The sequence below is a fragment of the Balaenoptera acutorostrata genome, chromosome 6, assembly GCF_949987535.1.
Source record: "Balaenoptera acutorostrata chromosome 6, mBalAcu1.1, whole genome shotgun sequence".
Taxonomy (NCBI): domain Eukaryota; kingdom Metazoa; phylum Chordata; class Mammalia; order Artiodactyla; family Balaenopteridae; genus Balaenoptera; species Balaenoptera acutorostrata.
Genome location: NC_080069.1, coordinates 27,167,510 through 27,186,996, shown reverse-complemented (window position 1 = coordinate 27,186,996; position 19,487 = coordinate 27,167,510). Strand labels below are relative to the sequence as shown.

At 38.9% G+C, this 19,487-nt stretch overlaps 1 pseudogene; it reads left to right on the top strand.

The window, feature by feature from the left end:
• Positions 1-19,487, top strand: part of LOC130708369 (serine palmitoyltransferase 1-like) — a 54,763-nt pseudogene that overhangs the window by 14,189 nt on the left and 21,087 nt on the right.

The following is a 19,487-nucleotide window of genomic DNA, read 5'->3' as shown; positions in this document are numbered from 1 at the left end:
TCTCCCTGTCTCGTTGCTCTAGGCCTGAGGGCACCATCTTTGTCTGTGTGGCCGAAGCCAGGTGATGAGTATGGGGGAGCAGGCGTGCAGGGCATGGGTACCTGTTCAGGTGGGCGGGTGGGGTTGCTCATCATTCTGCCCACATTCTGTTGGTGAGAACATAACCCAGGTCACGTCTCCCAGCAGAGGGGCTGGAAAGTTGCTCTAGCTGGGCGGCCACCACGTGCCGGGAGGAAAGTGAGAACGGATTTGGGGGATGGGGCAGGTCATACACTGTGTAGCCCTTTTCTTTCTGGAATGAAGACAAAGGATCATTGATTTCCTTGTGTGTGAATGACCTGGAGATGGGCTAACTACATATTAGGATGAGAGTGTGATTTCAAACACTATGAACTCCCTAAATCAGAGTCATCAAAGAAGACCCTGGAATTTTATGGTGGTTTTTTATTAAACGTATATTGTTCTTTGCTTCTGAAAATTTCAAAAATGTTGTTAAATAATTTTCCAAATGAGTGTATTACTGGAAATAACATTCTGGTTTACAAAATGTCAGAGGGTAGGGACAATGGAGCCAGGGAAGTCTCTTTTGTCTTCTCTACTTATTTTCATTTCTGGGTCTTTGTTGTTTTCACTTTAACAGTTAAGATGTTTTTATTTAAGGGAGCACCTTTCTTTATCCCTTAGCTAATTTAGTGGTTAAATTATTTTTATTGGAAACAGATGATGGGAGTTGGTGTCCAAGAATCCTACAGCTGGAAAGGATCTTTAAAATCTTGTATTCCATCTGCCTGCTAATGCAGGGGACACGGGTTCGAGCCCTGGTCTGGGAAGATCCCACATGCCACGGAGCAGCTGGGCCCGTGAGCCACAACTACTGAGCCTGCGCGTCTGGAGCCTGTGCCCCGCAACGGGAGGGGCTGCGATAGTGAAAGGCCTGCGCACTGCGATGAAGAGCGGTCCCCGCACCGCGATGAAGAGTGGCCCCCACTTGCCGTAACCAGAGAAAGCCCTCGCACGAACCGAAGACCCAACACAGCCAAAAATAAATAAATAAATAAATAAAGTAGCTATAAAATTAATTAAAAAAAAAAAAAAAAAATCTTGTATTCCAGCATCCCAGCTAGTCAGAAGAATAGAAAGCTCAGAGAGGTTAAGTGACTTCCTCATGGTCACATAGCTAATCAATTTCAGCCCTAAAACTAGAAAATAAGTATTCTGATTTGCAATATTAATGGCAAGCTCAAAGACTTAAAAGAGCTCAGATCAGAGGCTCCCTCTTTCCTCTAGCCTAGTGCAAACATGATTTGTTTGCCTGCTTTTTATTGGTAGGGTATTATTTCCTTCATAAGAATTAGAAAACCAGAAAAGGCATTTTTTTTACAGGGTTGTTTGTTGTAATCTGATCAACAAGGCTTTCTTTCCATGATCTGCTTGCGGGGTAAAGAAATTTTTTCTTGAAAGCCTCTCTTTCTAGTAGATTTTATTTGCATGTGTGGCCTTGGCTCTTGCTCGGGAGTTAAATCTGAGAAGACCGATAAGAGATTTATTGCTAAATTTAGTGGAAAAAAAGTTTCAAATCTTCAAGACCAGTTTTCCCAGAGCTATGGAAATATGTTGTTTTAATTGCCCAGTCAATTTTTCATTTGGGTCACCTGAAATACGTGTAATAGGATGCTGTGTGCCTCTAAACTTGGGGAGGGGGGTCGTTAAATTAATGATTTAAAAATTTTTTAAGTTAAATATAGTTGACATACAATATTATGTTAGTTTCAGGTATACTATATAGTGATTTGACATGCATGCATTATGAAATGATCACCATGGTAAGTCTAGTAACTGTCTGTCCCCAAAGTTATTACAATATTTTTGGCCATATTCCTTATGCTGTATGTTACATCACCATTGCTTATTTATTTTATAACTGGAGCTTTGTACCTCTTAATCCCCTACACCTAATTTTCCCCACCCCTGATCCCCTTTCCCTCTGGCAACCACCCCTTTGTTCTGTGTTTCTATGAGTCTGTTTTCATTTTGTTTTATTTTGTTTGTTTTGTTGTTTAGATTCCACATATTAGTGAGATCATATGCTATTTGTCTTTCTCTGTCCAACGTATTTCACTTTTCATAAAACCCTCTTGATCCATCCTAAATTAATTTTCTTGATTGAATAATTCAATCCATGATATAAACCTCAAAGATTTAAAGAGATAGTGAAGTCTTCTCCCCACTGCCATTCCACCCCCAAAAAAGCCAGCTGCTATCAGTAGTTTCTTGTTCATTCTTCCAGGCTTTTTTCAGTGTGTGCAAACCACTTCCATACATTTTCCCCCCCGTTTTACAAAAATGGTAGCATACCACATACGTGTGGTGTGCTGTTCAAGTGCGTTTTAAATTTAAATTGGATTTCATCTTTCAAGTGTCTGAATAGGCCACCAGAGTCAATATAATGAACACATAATTGTGTATTAGGTACTCTGAACTACTTATTGGTCACTGTGTCATCCTTATCCTAATGTAGTAGAAGGTTCAAACAGACTGTGGTATCTGGACAAAGGTTGAAGGTTAATTGGCAGTGTGATGGTTTTGTAATAAGACACCAAACCTACAGCTTGGAGTAATGTGTATTGTTTTTTGAGTACATTGTCCTTCCTGTAAACTTGTTTTGTTCCTTTTCAGCAGTTGCCCATGCTTGCTTATCATCTTTTTTCCTTTCTTTATGTGTATATCGTATGTATTTTTACTTGGTTTTCCAACAGGGTATTTTCTGTGTTTTTCCTTATTCTGGAACTAATCACTTAAATTACTGTAGTTGTGTTAAATTACCTTGAAATTTCAGTGTTAGATAAGTTCAAGAAGCTACTTGAGGTCAGCTAAGGCTATATTTTAAATCTCTAAAATACCCTTGGGACTTCCCTGGTGGCACAGTGGTTAAGAATCCGCCTGCCAATGCAGGGGACACAGGTTCGAGCCCTGGTCCAGGAAGATCCCACATGCCACGGAGCAACCAAGCCTGTGTGCCATGACTACTGAAGCCCGTGCACCACAACTACTGAAGCCCGCGTGCCTAGAGCCTGTGCTCTGCAACAAAGAGTAGCCCCCACTCGCCACAACTAGAGAAAGCCTGCGCACAGCAACGAAGACCCAACACAGCCAAAAATAAATAAATAAATTTATTTTAAAAATAAAAAAAATAAAATACCCTCTATAATTCAATTATTCTGAATATTTAGGGTACGTTTGCCCTTTGTACTGAGCATTAAAGCAGAAGTGAACTTCCCTTTCCTCTCATTTTAGTAGCTTACATGTGAGGCTAGGGTCTCTTTCCCAGGCCCAACCAAAAGGTTGCTTTTGATTTTGGCTTTTTCTTTTCCTGGAAGTACTAATATCACTCAGGCATCTGTTTTCAGTGATGAAAATGCTCCCTCTTTTAGCTCTTTTCTCAACTTTTCAGATAGTGAATGAAAATCACTTATTGGAAAAGTAAATTTCCTTATTAAAACATTTTCTGTTTATTATTTCATAGTAACATAATAGATGATACTAGATGATTAACACAGAAAAAGAAAATTGACAGTTGAATTAAAATTCTTCTAGTTTCTGAGGCTAAATGTTCTCCTGCCTCCTGAAGGCCCAGCAGGTTCTTAAAATAGTCTTGTGAGGACCGTGTGGATCCGAAGTTTTCCACCTTCTCATCTTATTGTTTTAATGTGTAGTTTAGAATCAGTCAAGTGATTTTATCAGGTTGTGGAGCCTTCCTTTCCTCTAAGGCTAATGGGGCCCCTATGCACTTTGATAGTTTCTCTTGTTGAACCTCTCTGATTGTTTTGTTTGTAATGCATTCAGATCTCATTTACATGTGGTTTATCCCTGTGCCTGGGATCTGCTTTGCATACATGATGCCTACTTGACTCTTTGGTCTTAAACTAAATCAAAAGACAATTAGTGGCAGAGTTTCATGGTGAGAGATAGTGGCATGTAATTGTGTTCTAGAGCCAATAGTAAACAATTGTTCATTTGTTTATTTTAAAAAATATTTTCTCTCTGTTGTAGGACCATGACTACATGTTTTAGTAGGAAGGGCATTTGGTCATAAAATTCCTAGATCTGCCACTTCTTCCTACCAGTCATGGAATTGTAGTTTTCGCAGTGTAGGCAGGGAATGATCTTAGTTGCACAACTTAGAACATTTTGGTAAGAATCACATAAGATACCGTATGTGAAAACATTCTGGAAAACATTCAGCACTGTTTTTAATGTTCTAATGAGTACATAGGTGATATTTGTACTTTTAAGAAAATTGTCCAAGTCTCAAGGGATTTAAAAAAAGTATGTAACACAAAAATATGGAGATTTTAAGAGAAAATATAGTTGGTTGTTTTTAAACTGTTCTAAAGTTGGGTATTTCATAGTCTTTCCTCTGAAAAACAATCAAGAAGGCCATAACACCTCCTTTTATTCTGATAAATAGGAACTTGAACAAGTGGCTTTAATATAAGATAGTCCTTAAATATCCAGGATTTGGATAACTTAATTAGCAGATAGCGTACCTTTTTTCCTTCTAAAAGATTACTTTTTTTTATTCTACAAATATTGAGTTAATTGAACAAACACCAGCATGTTGCTTTTTCGATGCCAGACATCGTTCTGAGTGTTTTATAAGCATTCTCTTGCGGTTCTCCTAACAATCCTTTGAGGCAGGTAGAACTGTTAACCATTTGACAGGGGAAGGACCTGAGAGGCACAGAGCAGTTTTGGGCCTGTCCCTGGTTCACACCTGGCAATGAGGGAGCCCAGATCTGAACCCCCTGTGATGACTGCCATGGCCAGGCCTTGTGTTTGGTGTGGGGCATCCTGCCCTGGCCTTGCCTCCCATCTGTTACGTTCTGGTGAGGGAGCAGGTGCCAGAAAGGGCAGCAAGTGCTGAGAAGACACAGAGGCTTTCTGGTCACCTTCCTCCGTGGCCTCTTGCCTACCATATTGGTTCCTAACAGTGAATGAGAGAATGACGCATGCAAATCTGTGGCACTAATTGTTGAAATGGATCATACACACAGAAGATAGGCATCCAAAGTTAAAGAACATGCCCTGGTAGTTTTTCTGTTTGCTGCCTCCCCCGCCCTTGGGTTAAGAGTTTCTTCCTTGCAGAGTAGCTATCAGACATCAAAAGAAGTTATGCAACTGTCCGTGTTTACCTGTCACAAAACCTGCTTTGCAAGGCTGACATCAGCTAAAACCCAGTGTCTTTAGATAGGAGGAGGAAAGGCCCATCTTTTTTAAACTTTTGGGACTAGGCAAGAACCAGTAAGTCATTGATTTATTGTAGAGGGATTCTTCTTACCACTTTATGGCAATGACATAAAAATGGCTATGAGTATGTATAATGAGAATACTAACATAATTTTTATCAACTGGGTAGCTAACTCTAAAGCCCTAAAACAAAGCCAAGATTGTTTTACTGTTTTATTGCTAATCAATGAGGAGAGTCATTTAGAGCTACAGAATGATTTAAAATCCTTTTTTGTAGTTGGCAAAAACAGTTTGTCTGTATCCATAGCATGTTTTTTTCTTTTTAAAATGGAGATACTGAATGAGAGCAATTCACTGTGGCTTGGGTTGTCCATCTGCTAGCTAAATTGTTGAGATTTGGGATAGATAATTCCCAGTTCAGAGGCAGCATTGTAATTTGAAGGAGGCCTCCTATGGGGGACCTGGCCTCCTGTCTCATCAGAAGTGAGAGGCAGCAGAGTGGTGGGGACCTATCTGTGGGCAGGGTGCTCAGAGAGCACTAACAAAGAGGAAAGGAAGACATGCCTGAGACACGCCCGTGCTCAGCTGCATGGACGTAGCTGGTTCTCTGGTGCTTTGCTGCTTTCCTCGTTCTTGCCAGACTTTGCCTGCAACACTTCCCTGGCAGCATATCTCGTGGAAGGGCGGGCAGTCAGGAGCAGGATCAAGTCTTCAGACTTGGTGGTGTTGATGTCACAGATTTGATGCTTGAAGAGCTAAGCACTCTTTTGGTGCCATTTTGATCAACCGGGATGCATTCTTCTACACGTTACTGTGAAATCTCATATTTATTTAGTGTTGCTCTAATGAAAGTGTCACTTCTATAAAAATGACTACCTGATTGGTAATGGAAATCAAATGGTATTTCATGTGTTTTTTATGCAATAAGCTATGTTGGTATACATTTTAACTTATAAATGGGAAGAAGCATGCCTAGTTGTTTATCATTACTTGATGGGATAAATTGGAATGGGATAAATAGTTCATTTTCACAATTCTATATCATCCTTTAAGAAGTCTACAAGTGAAGTGGTCTTCAGTTTATTTTATTATTTGGATATTGCTGCTAAATTTTCTAATTCCTCACTATACCTCTCTTGCCATCAAACTGAGGTGTCGTTCGGACCCTCTGTGTCGTCTCATCTCTCACTCAGTAGCTGGCGCCCACCCCAGCAGCCTTTGGTTCACAATCGAGGGACCTCTGCGCCTTTAGTCGGAAGTCACTGTGAATGTGTTGTAGTTCTGAGTGTAGAAGGGACCCAAGTGCTTCAGACCAGGGGAGTGAAGGCACAGCTTAGCCTTGTATCTGCCCTCTGGGCTCCGAGTTCTCCATTGACAGCTGCCAGATGCTTCTCTTAGCTGTCTCACTTTGTCAAGTGGCAGAAACCCTATATTTCTCTTTGATCCAGTGCTTATCAGAGTATTTTTATGTGATACTTACTAAATGTTTGATTAACAATTGAATGAGATTGTTGGACAGCCCTCATTTAACTACTTATTAAAATTTAGTCCTTTGTGAAGTTGTATCTTTTATAATTCTTAATTTTGTCTTTTACTAGTTAAAAAGCATCACAGTAAGATTAACTTGCCTCTGATAAATCAGTGAGTGGGTTTACAGATTTTAGACACTTTATTCAAATGTTCTAAAAAGTTGTTTATTCCTGTTGCTGAGCTGACCTTACTCACTTGTTCCTCCCTGGAAGTTGGTGGAAATCTCACACTTAACAGCTAACCAGGTCTCTGTTGGAAATATTTAGTCCACTCAGTGTCCAGCCTTGTATCCAGCTGGGTGAAGTTGTTTCTTTTGTATATCTCAGTCCTGCAGGTCTTTTCCCTCTCCCCCTTCTCACCAGGAATGTCTCTGGTAGGGAGGGGCATACTTGGAGGGAAGGCTGATGCTGAAGGGGTCTCCTGGAGCGAGGCTCCCAGCCACAGGTCCTCGACATCTGAGCCGGAGGGCTCTGCCGGGCCATCAGCCCTCTCCACCGCCCCTCACTGGGGAACGTCTGGGTCCCCCTGCCACTGCCTACACTTCTGAGTTCCCCTCAGTGGACATGCCGTGGCTCTGAAAGTCTGCCTTTACTCCTCAGAGTTCCTCGTTTCTCCCATGAAGCTCCAAGGCTGGAGGGGCCTGGCTGCATCCTTCCTGTATCAACTTCTGAGTTCTCTTTGCGCAGAGCATGTGGTAAAACTCTGATCTCGTTCTCCAGACTTGGGTCCTGCTGTAGTTAAAAGAGCTAAAGAAAGTTTAAAAAAATTTTCTCTGCCTCATTTTAAGACACTTGGAAGTTTTCTAGTTCACAGCCAGCTGGTACACTATTTATTTTAGACATCGCTGGTCCCTCCATCCCAGGGTGTGAAGCCTCATGGCTTAGCCTGGGAAGGTGAAAGGCTATATGGAACGATGATGTAAGAGAGAAAAAAAAATACCAGTTTAATAATTACAGTTTATCCCTATAATTACATCAACATTCTTCTTAAGCTGCTTCCATAAAAGGACCATATTTCTCTTTGTACTATACGTTTGAATTCACCAGTACACTTCAAAAGAAATTTAGACAGAAACTCAGTACTGCAGAGTGATGGCAGGTGCCACCACTAAGTGCTGACACAAACTGTTAGAGGAGTGACCACCACAACTGAAAAAGTTCCTGTCTCTTGATGCAGAGTATGTGGGGTTCTTTTTAACTTAACTACTTTTCTTTTTTCTTTCTTTTCCTTTTAAAAGCTGGTTGACAGTTGTCTTCATGCCTGGTTTGGTCACTTCTCCTAAAATGCAAAACGGCGTTAATAAGTTAATGTCGTACATTGGTAAAGTCTTGGCATTGTTGGTTGAGGGAAGTTAAAGCAGGCAAGGTCACTGGACCTTGAATTCTTATTGCTAGAGTGATATAAAAGCAAAACCTAGAGTCAGAGCTGTCCCAGTCACATATTTATAGACAAATGAGTAGCTGATTCAGCTCACAGAGTATAGAAACAGTTTTGGCCCAGAATTATCTTAGTAGATATTGTATGACTTGTAACTTAAGAACAATTACATTTTGACCACAAGGTGACAGTATTAATAGCTAAACTGCTTATGTTATTTTATTTATTCTTTAGTCAAAGAAAAAGAATTATGAGACAGTTTAACCATTTAACTTTGTACTCTTGAACTAGATGTGCACTTGGATTTGGAAGACCGCCTGGCAAAATTTATGAAGACAGAAGAAGCCATTATATACTCATATGGATTTGCCACCATAGCCAGTGCTATTCCTGCTTACTCTAAGAGAGGGGACATTGTGTTTGTGTAAGTAATCTTTACTGACATTTCTTATCAGAATTCCTTTGGAAATAATATTGGCCCTCCTAGAGAATTCCTTTGTTAGAGGTCATCTGCCTAAAATAATATTGATTTTTTTTTTTTTTCATTTTTAAAGAAATATATAGTCACCCGGCCAAGTAGTTCTGCAGAACTAGTGAGACCTCCACTGGAAGGATGCCTTAAGGTGTCGGTACTTTGTTATCTGCCATTATGATTTTATTTATTGATGTTGAGAAGACCAAACTTATGTAGGAGCGGACCAGCCCTCTGTTTTCCCTGTGCAGCTCTGTGACAGTGTGGTGTCCTTGTGAGTCCATGGTCGTAGCCCACATAGCCACTCATACTACCTGATAAAGTCACTCCACTTCTCAGTACCCTCGCTGCAACTCTTGGTCTCTGCTGATCTTGCTTCATGGCTTGTTAAGAATATGGAAGTCATGAGTTGCAGACTTCCTTAACTTTCCAGGAACAAATGACACACTTGCATACATGTGCACTAAATGTATGGTGTTGCTTTTTACTGTGGAGGGGAAGAGCAGAGAGGAGTAGAGTGAGGGCTGGCATAGCCCAGGCAGCTGGTTATACCCGTCAGGAGCACCTGCCACTAGCCCGAGCCTCTGTTATCTTTTGAGTGGACAATTAAATGACTCTCTTCATTTAGGTCTCAGAGTGACTTTTGTTTCCTCTTTTCCTTTTTGACACCATAGCCAGACACTCCATTTAAGAGCTTCCATTGTTCCTAAAATAAATATCCAAGTTCTTATTATGATCTTGTACATTCTAGACTACTGTTTTAGGCCCATTTTCTACCATTTCCCCTTAGGTGGTCATGCTGTGTAGCCTTACCAGCCTTATATGCTAGTTTCCCCTCAAGGCCTTTGCACGTGCTAAGACCCTAAGTCCCTACGCCTAGAACGTTGTTCCTCCTCTCATCTCCTACTTAATTCCTGCTCATCCTGCACATGTACCACCTCTGCAGGAAAGCCTTCCCCAAGCTCTCAGACCAGGTCAAGACCCCTTGCTGCATGTGGAGAAAATTTTACAGCCAGAGGAGTTTGGTATCCTTGTGAATCCATGACCACGCAGGCATTTACGTGCCTGTCAGAATCACTGTTTCTCAAGCCTCCCTTAACTTACATATGCAGGTGTGTGCGTGTGTGCTCATGGGCGCCCGCACCGTCTGCTCTTGGCTCAGCTTGCCTCACGCTCACTGTACTCTTTTACACCACTTTCAACGGTTCATACCAGCCCGTTGCCTAGGATAGCATGTGCCATTTAGTGGTGCTCAGTAAATACCTTCAGTAAGAGAATGAATGGAGGCTGGAGCGCAAAAGAGGGGTCCAAGTGACTGGACTTCAGAGCCCGGCTCACCTCAGTCCCTGTACCATCCTGCTGCTTCTCACTCACTGTCGGAGCACCTGTAGTGCAACAAGCTCAAGCACACGCTGCAGGGCTGGCTCTTCCTGGGGGTTTTCAGCACGCTTGTGTCCCATTCTTCCCCACAGCCCTGTGACAGTTACCTGGGAGCACTCCAGCACATGGCCTGGGCCTGAGTAGAATTGTTTCCCAATGTGACCATGAAAATGAATGTTTCTATTAATTTCTTGCACATAGTTTAAAAAATCAGTAATAATAAAGACTCATCACAAATTTGAGAGCCAGTGATTTAAACAGTGATTCTAGGTTTTTAATAAAGCATAGTTGCAGACAACTACAATACAGTGTCAGCCAATATCGCTTTATACAAGCCCCCACCATAAATTCCTTTTTGAGTTTAAAGTCCAGAAGAAGTTTACAGTTACAGTTGAACTTGTATGCTTCCTTTGTCAGATAATAAATACTATATTGTCCTTTTGGTTTTCACTGCTAGGAAACCTAGTCTAAACTCACTTTCAAATCTTATGCCTGGTGTCTTAGAACTTCAGTTTCTAATGAGTCATTAGACAACTTAATTATTCCCTTATACATAATTTTAAATATTCCACCTGAAATTCATTTGAAAGTAGGAACACTAGAGGTAAAAATGGTGTTTAGTAAATTATTTGACAAATTGTTTTTGATAAATTCATTAGGCATAGACAATATGTTCGATGTTTTATTTTCTTTCTTTTCTAGTAAACAGTGATAATGCTTTGCCAGTAGGTCTCAGAACAATGGTTGTTTATATACCTAAGTCTTTCCTTGTCACTCTGTCTGTATATTACTTTGTGTACCCTTTTCTAATGAAATGTTTTATATTGAGATAATTGTGGATTCACATACACTTGGAAGAAATAATACAGAGATTTTATGTGCCCTTTACCCAGTCTTCCCCAATGGTCACCTCTTGCAAAACTGTAATACAGTTTGAAAAGTGGGATGTTGACATTGATAAAGTCAAGATAATCCCTCTTGTTGCCACACCCATATCCCTTCTACCCTACCCACTCTTTAGCCCCTGGCAACCACTAATCTGTTCTCCATTTCTGTAATTTCATGATTTCAAGATTGTTGTACAGGGACTTCCCTGTTGGCGCAGTGGTTGTGAATCCGCCTGCCAATGCAGGGGACACGGGTTCGAGCCCTGGTCCGGGAAGATCCCACATGCCACGGAGCAACTAAGCCCGTGCGCCACAACTACTGAGCCTGCGCTCTATAGCCCGCGAGCCACAACTACTGAAGCCCGCATGCCTAGAGCCTGTGCTCTGCAACAAGAGAAGCCACCGCAATGAGAAGCCTGCGCACCGCAATGAAGAGTAGCCCCCGCTCGCCGCCAACTAGAGAAAGCCCGTGCACAGCAACAAAGACCCAACACAGCCAAAAATAAATAAATAGATTAAAAAAAAAAATGTACAAATGTGAGTCATACAGTAGGTAAAACATTTGAGGATTGGCTTTTCTCATTCAGCATTAATTATTTGGAGATTCTCCAGGGTTGTTATGTGAATCAAGAGTTTGTGCCTTTTGATTGCTGAGTCATATTCCATGGTATGGATACACCACAGTTTGTTGAACCATTCACCTATTAAGGATATCAGAGTTGTTTCTAGTTTGGGGCTATTACAAATAAAGGTGCTGTAAATATTCATGTATAGCTTTTTCTGTGAACATAAGTTTTCATTTCTTTGAGGTATATGCCAAGGAATGCAGTTGCTGGTCATAAAGTATTGTGCGTTAAGTTTTTTAAGAAATTGCCAAACTTTTCCAGAGTGGCTGTATTATTTTACATTTCCATGAACAGTGTATAAGTGATCTAGTTTCTCCAACATCCTCAGGAGCATTTGGTGTTGTCGCCTTTTTTTTTTTTTTTTTTTTTTTTAGCCATTCTCATAGGTGTGTACAGATATCTCATTGTAGTTTTAGTCTATATTTCCCTGATGCTACCATACTTACTGTTTTTAGGCTTTGGTCTTGGCATCAGGGTAATACTTCATAAAGTCAATTTGAAAGTGTTCCCTCTTTTATTTTCTGGAGAAACTGTATAAAACTGTTGTTAATTCTTTAAATGTTTGGTAGAGTTCTCCAGTAAAAACAGCTGGACCTCGAGATTTTTTTTTTTTTTGGAAGTATTTTTACTATGAATTTAATTTCCTTAGTACTTGTAAGGCTATTCAAATATTGAGTGAGTTGAAGTAGTTTGTGTTTTTCAAGGAGTTGGTCCATTTCTTCTAAATCGTCAAATTTGTATGTGTAGCATTGTTTGTGATATTCCCGTACTATCCTTCTAATGTCTGCAGATCCCTGTTTCCTTCCTAACTGGTAATTTCTGTCTGCTCTCTTTTTTGTCATTTTTGCTAGAGATTTGTCAATTTTATTGATCTTTTCAAAGAATCAGCTCCTTGTTTCATAGATTTTTCTACGTTGTATTTTTGTTTTCATTTCTACTGATTTCTGGTATTATTTCCTGCCTTCTGCTCATTTGCAGTTTAGTTTGCTCTTTCTAGGTTCTTGAGGTGAGAACTTCAATTACTGATTTGAGACTTTTCCTCATTTCTAATGTATTAGTGCTATGAATTTCCCTGTCATCACTGCTATAGTTGTGTTCCACAAATTTTGATGCGTTTATTTTCATTTTCGTTTAGTTCATTTTTGTGTTTTATTTCTCTTTGACCCATGAGTTATGTAGAAGTGTGTTGTTTAGTTTCCAAGCATTTGGAAATTTTTAATTTGTTACAGTTTGTTTTATGGCTCATGATGTGGTCTATCTTGGAATATGTTCCATAGTCACTTAAGAAAGAATATTCTGGCAAATACAGAGAAAAGGCCACGTGAGGACACCAGTGAGAAGGTATCACTCCATGATAGGACACATGTGATTAATTTCCTTCTTTATACATTTCTGTTTTTCATATAATAGTATTCAATGATCAAATGTTACACTGATCATTATTTTTTAAAAGTCACTGATATGCAAATTAAAAACCAGAAAAAACATACAAATTGTTCATTTGCCACTTCTATCCTTTAATCCAGTAAGAGAGAGTGCTAGTTTTGCATGTCAACTTCCTAAGGTATACTTATATAAAAGTTTTAGTGAGACAAAAAGCAATTTACATATGAAACTTTATTTACCTTTTGAGAGAAATTTTTTTTTTGTCATTATCATTAAATAGAAAAAAAATATTCTGCTGAATGGAGTGTTCTATAAACGACAATTAGATCTTCCTAGTTGATGGTGTTATTGAGTTCTATATCCTTGCTGATTTTCTGTTTGGTAGTTCTGTCAGTTGTTGTAATTTGTCAGTTTCTTCTTTCACTTTTATCAGTTTTTGTGTCTTATCTTTTGTAGCTCTGTTATTTGGTGCATATTTAGGATAAGTTTTCCTGGTTCATTGAGTCTTTTTATCATTATATAACATCCTTCTCTGTCTCTGGTAATTTTCTTTGTTCCAAAGTCTACTTTATCAGATATTAACATAGGCACTCTGCTTTCCCTTTTGAATGTTTGCATGTGTTTATTGTATGTAATATATATGTATACCCTTACTACCTATGTTATTGTATATAACATACATACATATATATAGCATATAACTATATATATATATATATATATATATATATAACTACATGTGCGCCCTCAGTGCGCCCTACACACACACTTTCCCTTACTACCCATCTCATTACATTTGAAGTGAATTTCTTATAGGCAGCATGTTTAATCCACTCTGCCACTCTGTCTTTAAATTGTATATTTTAGCCATTTACATTTAATGTAATTATTGATATATGGGATCTTAACCTCCCAATTTTTATTTTTTGTTTCTTATTTGTTCTCTCTGTTTTTGGTTTTCTTTTTTCTTTTTCCTGCCTTTCTCAGGGTTAATTGAATGAGTTTTGGAGTTCCATTTTTATTTATCTTATTTATTTTATTTATTTGTTTTCAAGTGTTTCCCTTTGTATAGTTTTTTAGTCATTGCTGTAAGTATGATGTTGTATGTACGCATAAGTTATCACATTCTACTGGTGTTATTTTACCAGTTCAGTTATAGAATCCTTTATCTTCTTTTACATCCCCTTACTCTCCTTATTTATAATACAGTCGTTTTAAGTATTTCCTGTAAACACTTTGAGAACCACATCAGATAGTGTTATAATTTTTACTTTAACCATCCACAATGACTTAGAAAACTCAAGAGGGGAAGAAAAGCCTAGTGTGTTTGTTCATACTTTTTACAGTATTCTTTCTTCCTTCCTGATAATCTAAGATTCTTTTATTTATTTATTTTTTCTATGTGGAGAGCTTTCTCTAGCCATTCCTCTAGGGGAAGTCAGCTTGGGACAGAGTCTCTTAGTTTTTTTTTCAACTGAGAATGTCTTCTCCCCCTCATTCCTAAAGGATATTTTTGCTAGTTTTGGATTCTTGGTTGCCAGGTCTTTTTTTTTCAGCATTTGAAATACATTGGGACACTTTTTTCTGGTGTTCATGGTTTCTGATGAGAAATCTACTGTCACTCAAATTGCTTTTCTCTTACATGTAAGGTGTCATTTTTCTTGTGCTGATTTCAAGATTTTTTTCTTTGTCATTAGTTTTCAGAAGTTTGACTATAATTGAATTGGCATTTATTTGTTTGGGTTTACCTGCAAGAATTTTGCTCAGCTTCTTTAATCTATAGTTTTACGCCTCTTCTTTAATCTATAGGTTTTCAGCCATTATTTCTTTAAGTACCTTTTTAGTCCCACCCTCATTCTGTTCTTTAGAACTCTACAGACTTGAATGTTGCATATTTTACTGTAGTCTCACAGGTCCCTGAGACTGTTCTTTCCTTTCTAGTCTACTTTCTCTCTGCGATTTACATTGACTTGATTTCTACTGTTACATCTTTCAGCTCACTGATTCTTTCCTCTCTCCATTCTGCTGCTGAATTCATCCACTATGCTTTTTCTTTTGACTATTTTGCTTTTTAGTTCTAATATCCCCACAGGATTCTTCTTTGTATCTTCCTTTTCTCTGCTGCAGCTTCCTGTTTTTTCATTTGTTTCAAGCATGTTCATAATTACTCATGAAACATTTTTATCATGATGGTTTTAAAGTCATTATCAGATCATCCTGACAACTCTGTCATCTTAGTACTGGCATTTGTTAATTGTTTTTTTTCTTTTTTTTTCATTGTTTGATATTTTCTGGTTATTGGTATGACAAGTGAAACATGAACAGTTTCATATTATGCTGTTATAGTTTATGCTTTATTTAAACTTTCTGTTTGAATTGGCTTTCTCTGACAGTCTTCCAACAAGGGCAGGGGGGCACTGCTGCCTCATTACTGTCAGGTGGAAGTACAAGTCCAGGGTCCCCACGGGGACTCCACTGACACTGAGGTGGGGTTATTTTCATTTCTTCTGGTTGTTGGTGAGAGTCCTACTCTTGTCTGAGCCTCCCCTAACACAGCCTAAGCATAGGCAGGGGAGAGTGTCTCTCCCTGCAGGAGGTTGGAAGTTAGGTCTCTCCACATGGTCTTCACTAACACCACAGTGGGAGCCACTTGTTACTACCCAACAGAGATACAAGTTCTGGCTCCCTTCTCTGACAGCTCCCACAGGGGTATTGGGGAGCCTTGTTATGGCCTCGTGAAGGCTAGAGTCTGGGTCCCCCTCTCAGCCTTTGCTAGTGTGGAGGGGACAGGCCCAGGTTTTTCTGTGGTTTGGCTGCAGTAGAGACCTTTGCTGGGCTGCCCCCTTTCCTGTCCCTTTGGCTACAGAGAGCAGACTTTTGTCAGAGCTTTTCTGTCTCGCCTGTTGGCATTTCCAGTTTGCCAGCTGCATCAGTTCCAAGTTAGGAAATTCCAGGAACTTGTTTCATGTCATTTCTCAGATCCCTCGCTGGTCTGCCTTTTCTCTCCATTTTTCAGCATCATCTTATGTTTGTCTTATACATGATGTCCAGGATTTTTGGTTATACCCAGTGAGAAAAATAGGGAAAATATGTCTATTTTCTCAGAAGTAGAAGTGTTGCATGTACTTTTAAATAATACACTTAATTTAAGAAATATATCCTGCCCCCCATTAACTCAATTTAGGAGATCTTACTGAAGATTAATCTGCATGACTCAGAGTTCTCCCCTGGGTTATGTAGAGTCAGTAACCCAGTATTCCTTTTGATGGCAAAGTAATGACAGAGTGGTGGCCTGTCAAATCAGAGATGCCACTGATGGTGAGATGCACCAATATTTCATTTATTTTTCAGAAAGAGAAAAGTACTTTGAATAAACTAATATGCCATCTATATAGTAAGATGCATGCTGATTTCTCAGAGGTCAAAATATGGCAAGAGTTTGCTTCGTAGAACAGAATCAGTATGGTAGTTACGTGGAAAGGTTTGCAGAGTGAAGTGCAAACAATAATATATTAATGTTCAAACATGTTTTATTTATTTGCCATGTTCAGTTTAACAAGTGGATGTTGGTCAGCTTACAAAAGCAAGCATTCCTTTTCTGAGAATGTTGACAAGACCCTTTAAACCCCAATTTGGTGGGTCTTTCTTCCTTGCAGAGATAAAGCTGCCTGCTTTGCTATTCAGAAGGGATTACAGGCATCACGTAGTGACATTAAGCTATTTAACCATAATGATATGGATGACCTGCAGCGACTATTGAAAGAACAAGAGATTGAAGATCAAAAGGTATGATTCTTTTGAAGAAAATTACACAGTTCTTTTGTACTTTCTAACCAGCTAAATTATAAATGAAATGGTAATTTGTCATGAAAACTTGCCTGTGGATCACATGTGGACATTAAATAAGGGTGTTTCTGCTTATTAAATGTACCTCAGATTAGAGAGTCAAGCCTGATAGTAATTGCCTCATCATTGCCATAATTATATATGGCAAATTTGGGGGAAGGTTATCTAGGCAGCTTTCTAAAAGGGAGAGAGAAAAACAGCATGCATTTTGGGGGTGGAGGGATGTACACTCAACTCTACAGAAGTAACAACAGAACTCATTAGGGCATTAACAAGATGTATCTAGTGAATTCAAAATAGGCTTATTCATATCAGAATAAATCATGTATCGATTCACCAGAAGAAACCATGGCGGCAGATCTTAATTAATGAATTTATGAACAAAGTGAAGACTCTTTCTCCCTACCCCAACCTCATCCCAGATCTCTGAGCAGCTGCTCCCTGTGGGAAGCAGCTGCCTCACGCATGGTTTCCTTCTACGTTGCAACCTATTTACACTTCTTCTCAAGCACCTGTGTAGTCCCTTGGGACAGGGAGGGAATTAGGCAGGTGGAACTTGCTCCTTGTTGTTCTGATAGAGAGTGGAACAGAGGAAACGTGTTCAAAGCATCACTGTTAGAATTAGCATTTATTTGCCCCTGACAACATGAACAGAGAAGGTAGTTCTGTGGTCTGTGGTTCTGCAGCAGGAACCACTGTGTGTGAAGTGTACTGGGAACCTGGTCACCACATCCTTTGTCTCAAACACCACTTTCAAGTGGACTTTCCCAGTGTAACTCATCCGTTACTAGAGTAACTGATAAAAATGCTCATCACATCCTTAATTTTGTGTTAATTTCCATCTTCCCAGATATTTGAATTATTCCTTTTGGATTCTGTCATCTTTGTTTAGGTGATAGCCTAAGAGCAGCACTTCATGATTATACACATTCGTGTGGTGAATACGCATAGACTTCTGCTATTTTATGCTAGGTGTGCTACAGACAGTGTTTTATAAGTATACAATTTAGAAGAATGTATAGGGAAAATCTTAAAATTGAGACCGTTCCACCAATGAATTCTTTCTACAGATTGTAAAAAGATGTCCCTTTTCTGATTCAGTAATAGAATGCTACCGTATTGAAAAACACTGCCTTAGAAAGTGTGACCAATGAACCAGTCTGCTGTAGAGTTATTTCGCCAAGTTAGCATTGTACAAATTTGGAAGACAACATATTCAAGTTCTGTGTGTGTGTTGTATAAGATTTATAATCTGTGGAACTTTTATTTTAATGAATAACAAGAAATAAAGTTATCTTAAAATTTATTTCCATTTTATAGTTTTTACCTTTTTACTAATTAATTTATACCACATATTCCTGCCAAGAGTAGGCTTTCTAAATTACTTTACATTTTGGTTTTTAGAAATAATTCTTTTTTAATTTTGTTTTCACAAAAATAATAAATGTTAAATTTTTAAATATTTTGTACTTAGATGCTTATATTTCCTTTGAAAGTAAGTTAAATAATCTGAGTTTGGATCAAACTCTTTTTGTCAGTTTCCCAACTAATGGAGTTCATATGTTTTTTCATTCCTTTTCTTATAGAGTTCTCTTATCCCATATTAATCCTTCTTAAAAAAAAAAAGATAATAAGTAAAAACAGCAGTTCATAGAGGAAATGCAGATAACTGAGCAAATAGAAAATAGTCTGACCTCACTAACAGTTACAGAAATTAGGGTAAGAGTTTTTGCCTGTCCAATTAGGGAAAACTTTTTATGGTAATAATCAGTGCCACACTGATGTACAGGGGGCCTTCCAAAAACTCTGAGGAGAGCTTCAGTTGGCACAGCCTTTCTAGAGGGTAAATGGGCAGGTATATTCTGGGATTCTTAAATATCTATACCCTCTGGAGTGCTATCTTTAGAAGAGAATCAGAAATGGTGTCAGAGATCGAAGGGTATTCACGTGATGTAAAAAAACAAAATGAAGGAAACAACCTAAATCCAGCACTGTGGGAACAGTTAAATAATTTACGGTGTATCTACAAGGTGGAATATTAAATCTCCATTAAAATCATGGTTTAAATAATATTAAATAATGTGAGAATGTTCACAACATAATATTTTAAAAACTCAGGTCCTAGAACGATTGCAGTAAAATCCTGATTTGAACAAGGTAATTTACAAAGATATGTATTTACAAGAAAAAGTTACCAGTGTGTGGTGTAACGAGCTCATTTGTTAAATTCTTTTTTGTACTTTTCCATTTCCCAAGAATATTCCAAAAATAAAATATTCCTTCATTGAGTATTTTAAGATCATAAGAAAGATACTTTGTGTTTTAAAGGCAGGGAGAGGCGGGATGCCCCCAGGTCCTCAGCTGTGACCTCCCAGCAGACCCGCAGCCTCAGGTTTGACTTAGGGACGGAGTGAAGATGACCAAGAATGGTGTAAACTTTCGCATGCTTCAGCCGACACTTTTTTCAGTATTACATACAGCTGCGGGTTCTAAAATACCCCTTAAAGAATAGCTCTGATATTTGAGTTTCTAGTTGTTCATTAGAAGCTTAGAGGCAAGAAACCTTTGAGTAGAAAGGTGGCGGCAAACTCTGTGGAATTTTTTCAGTGCAGCATACCTGAAACATCTACAGATTCAGCAGTGGGAGTGGTTTATTAGTGATTTGACGTCAGTGGGGTGTGGGAAGGTGTGTGTTACTTGAAAGAGTCCCTCCACTGCACCACCTCCGAACATGAC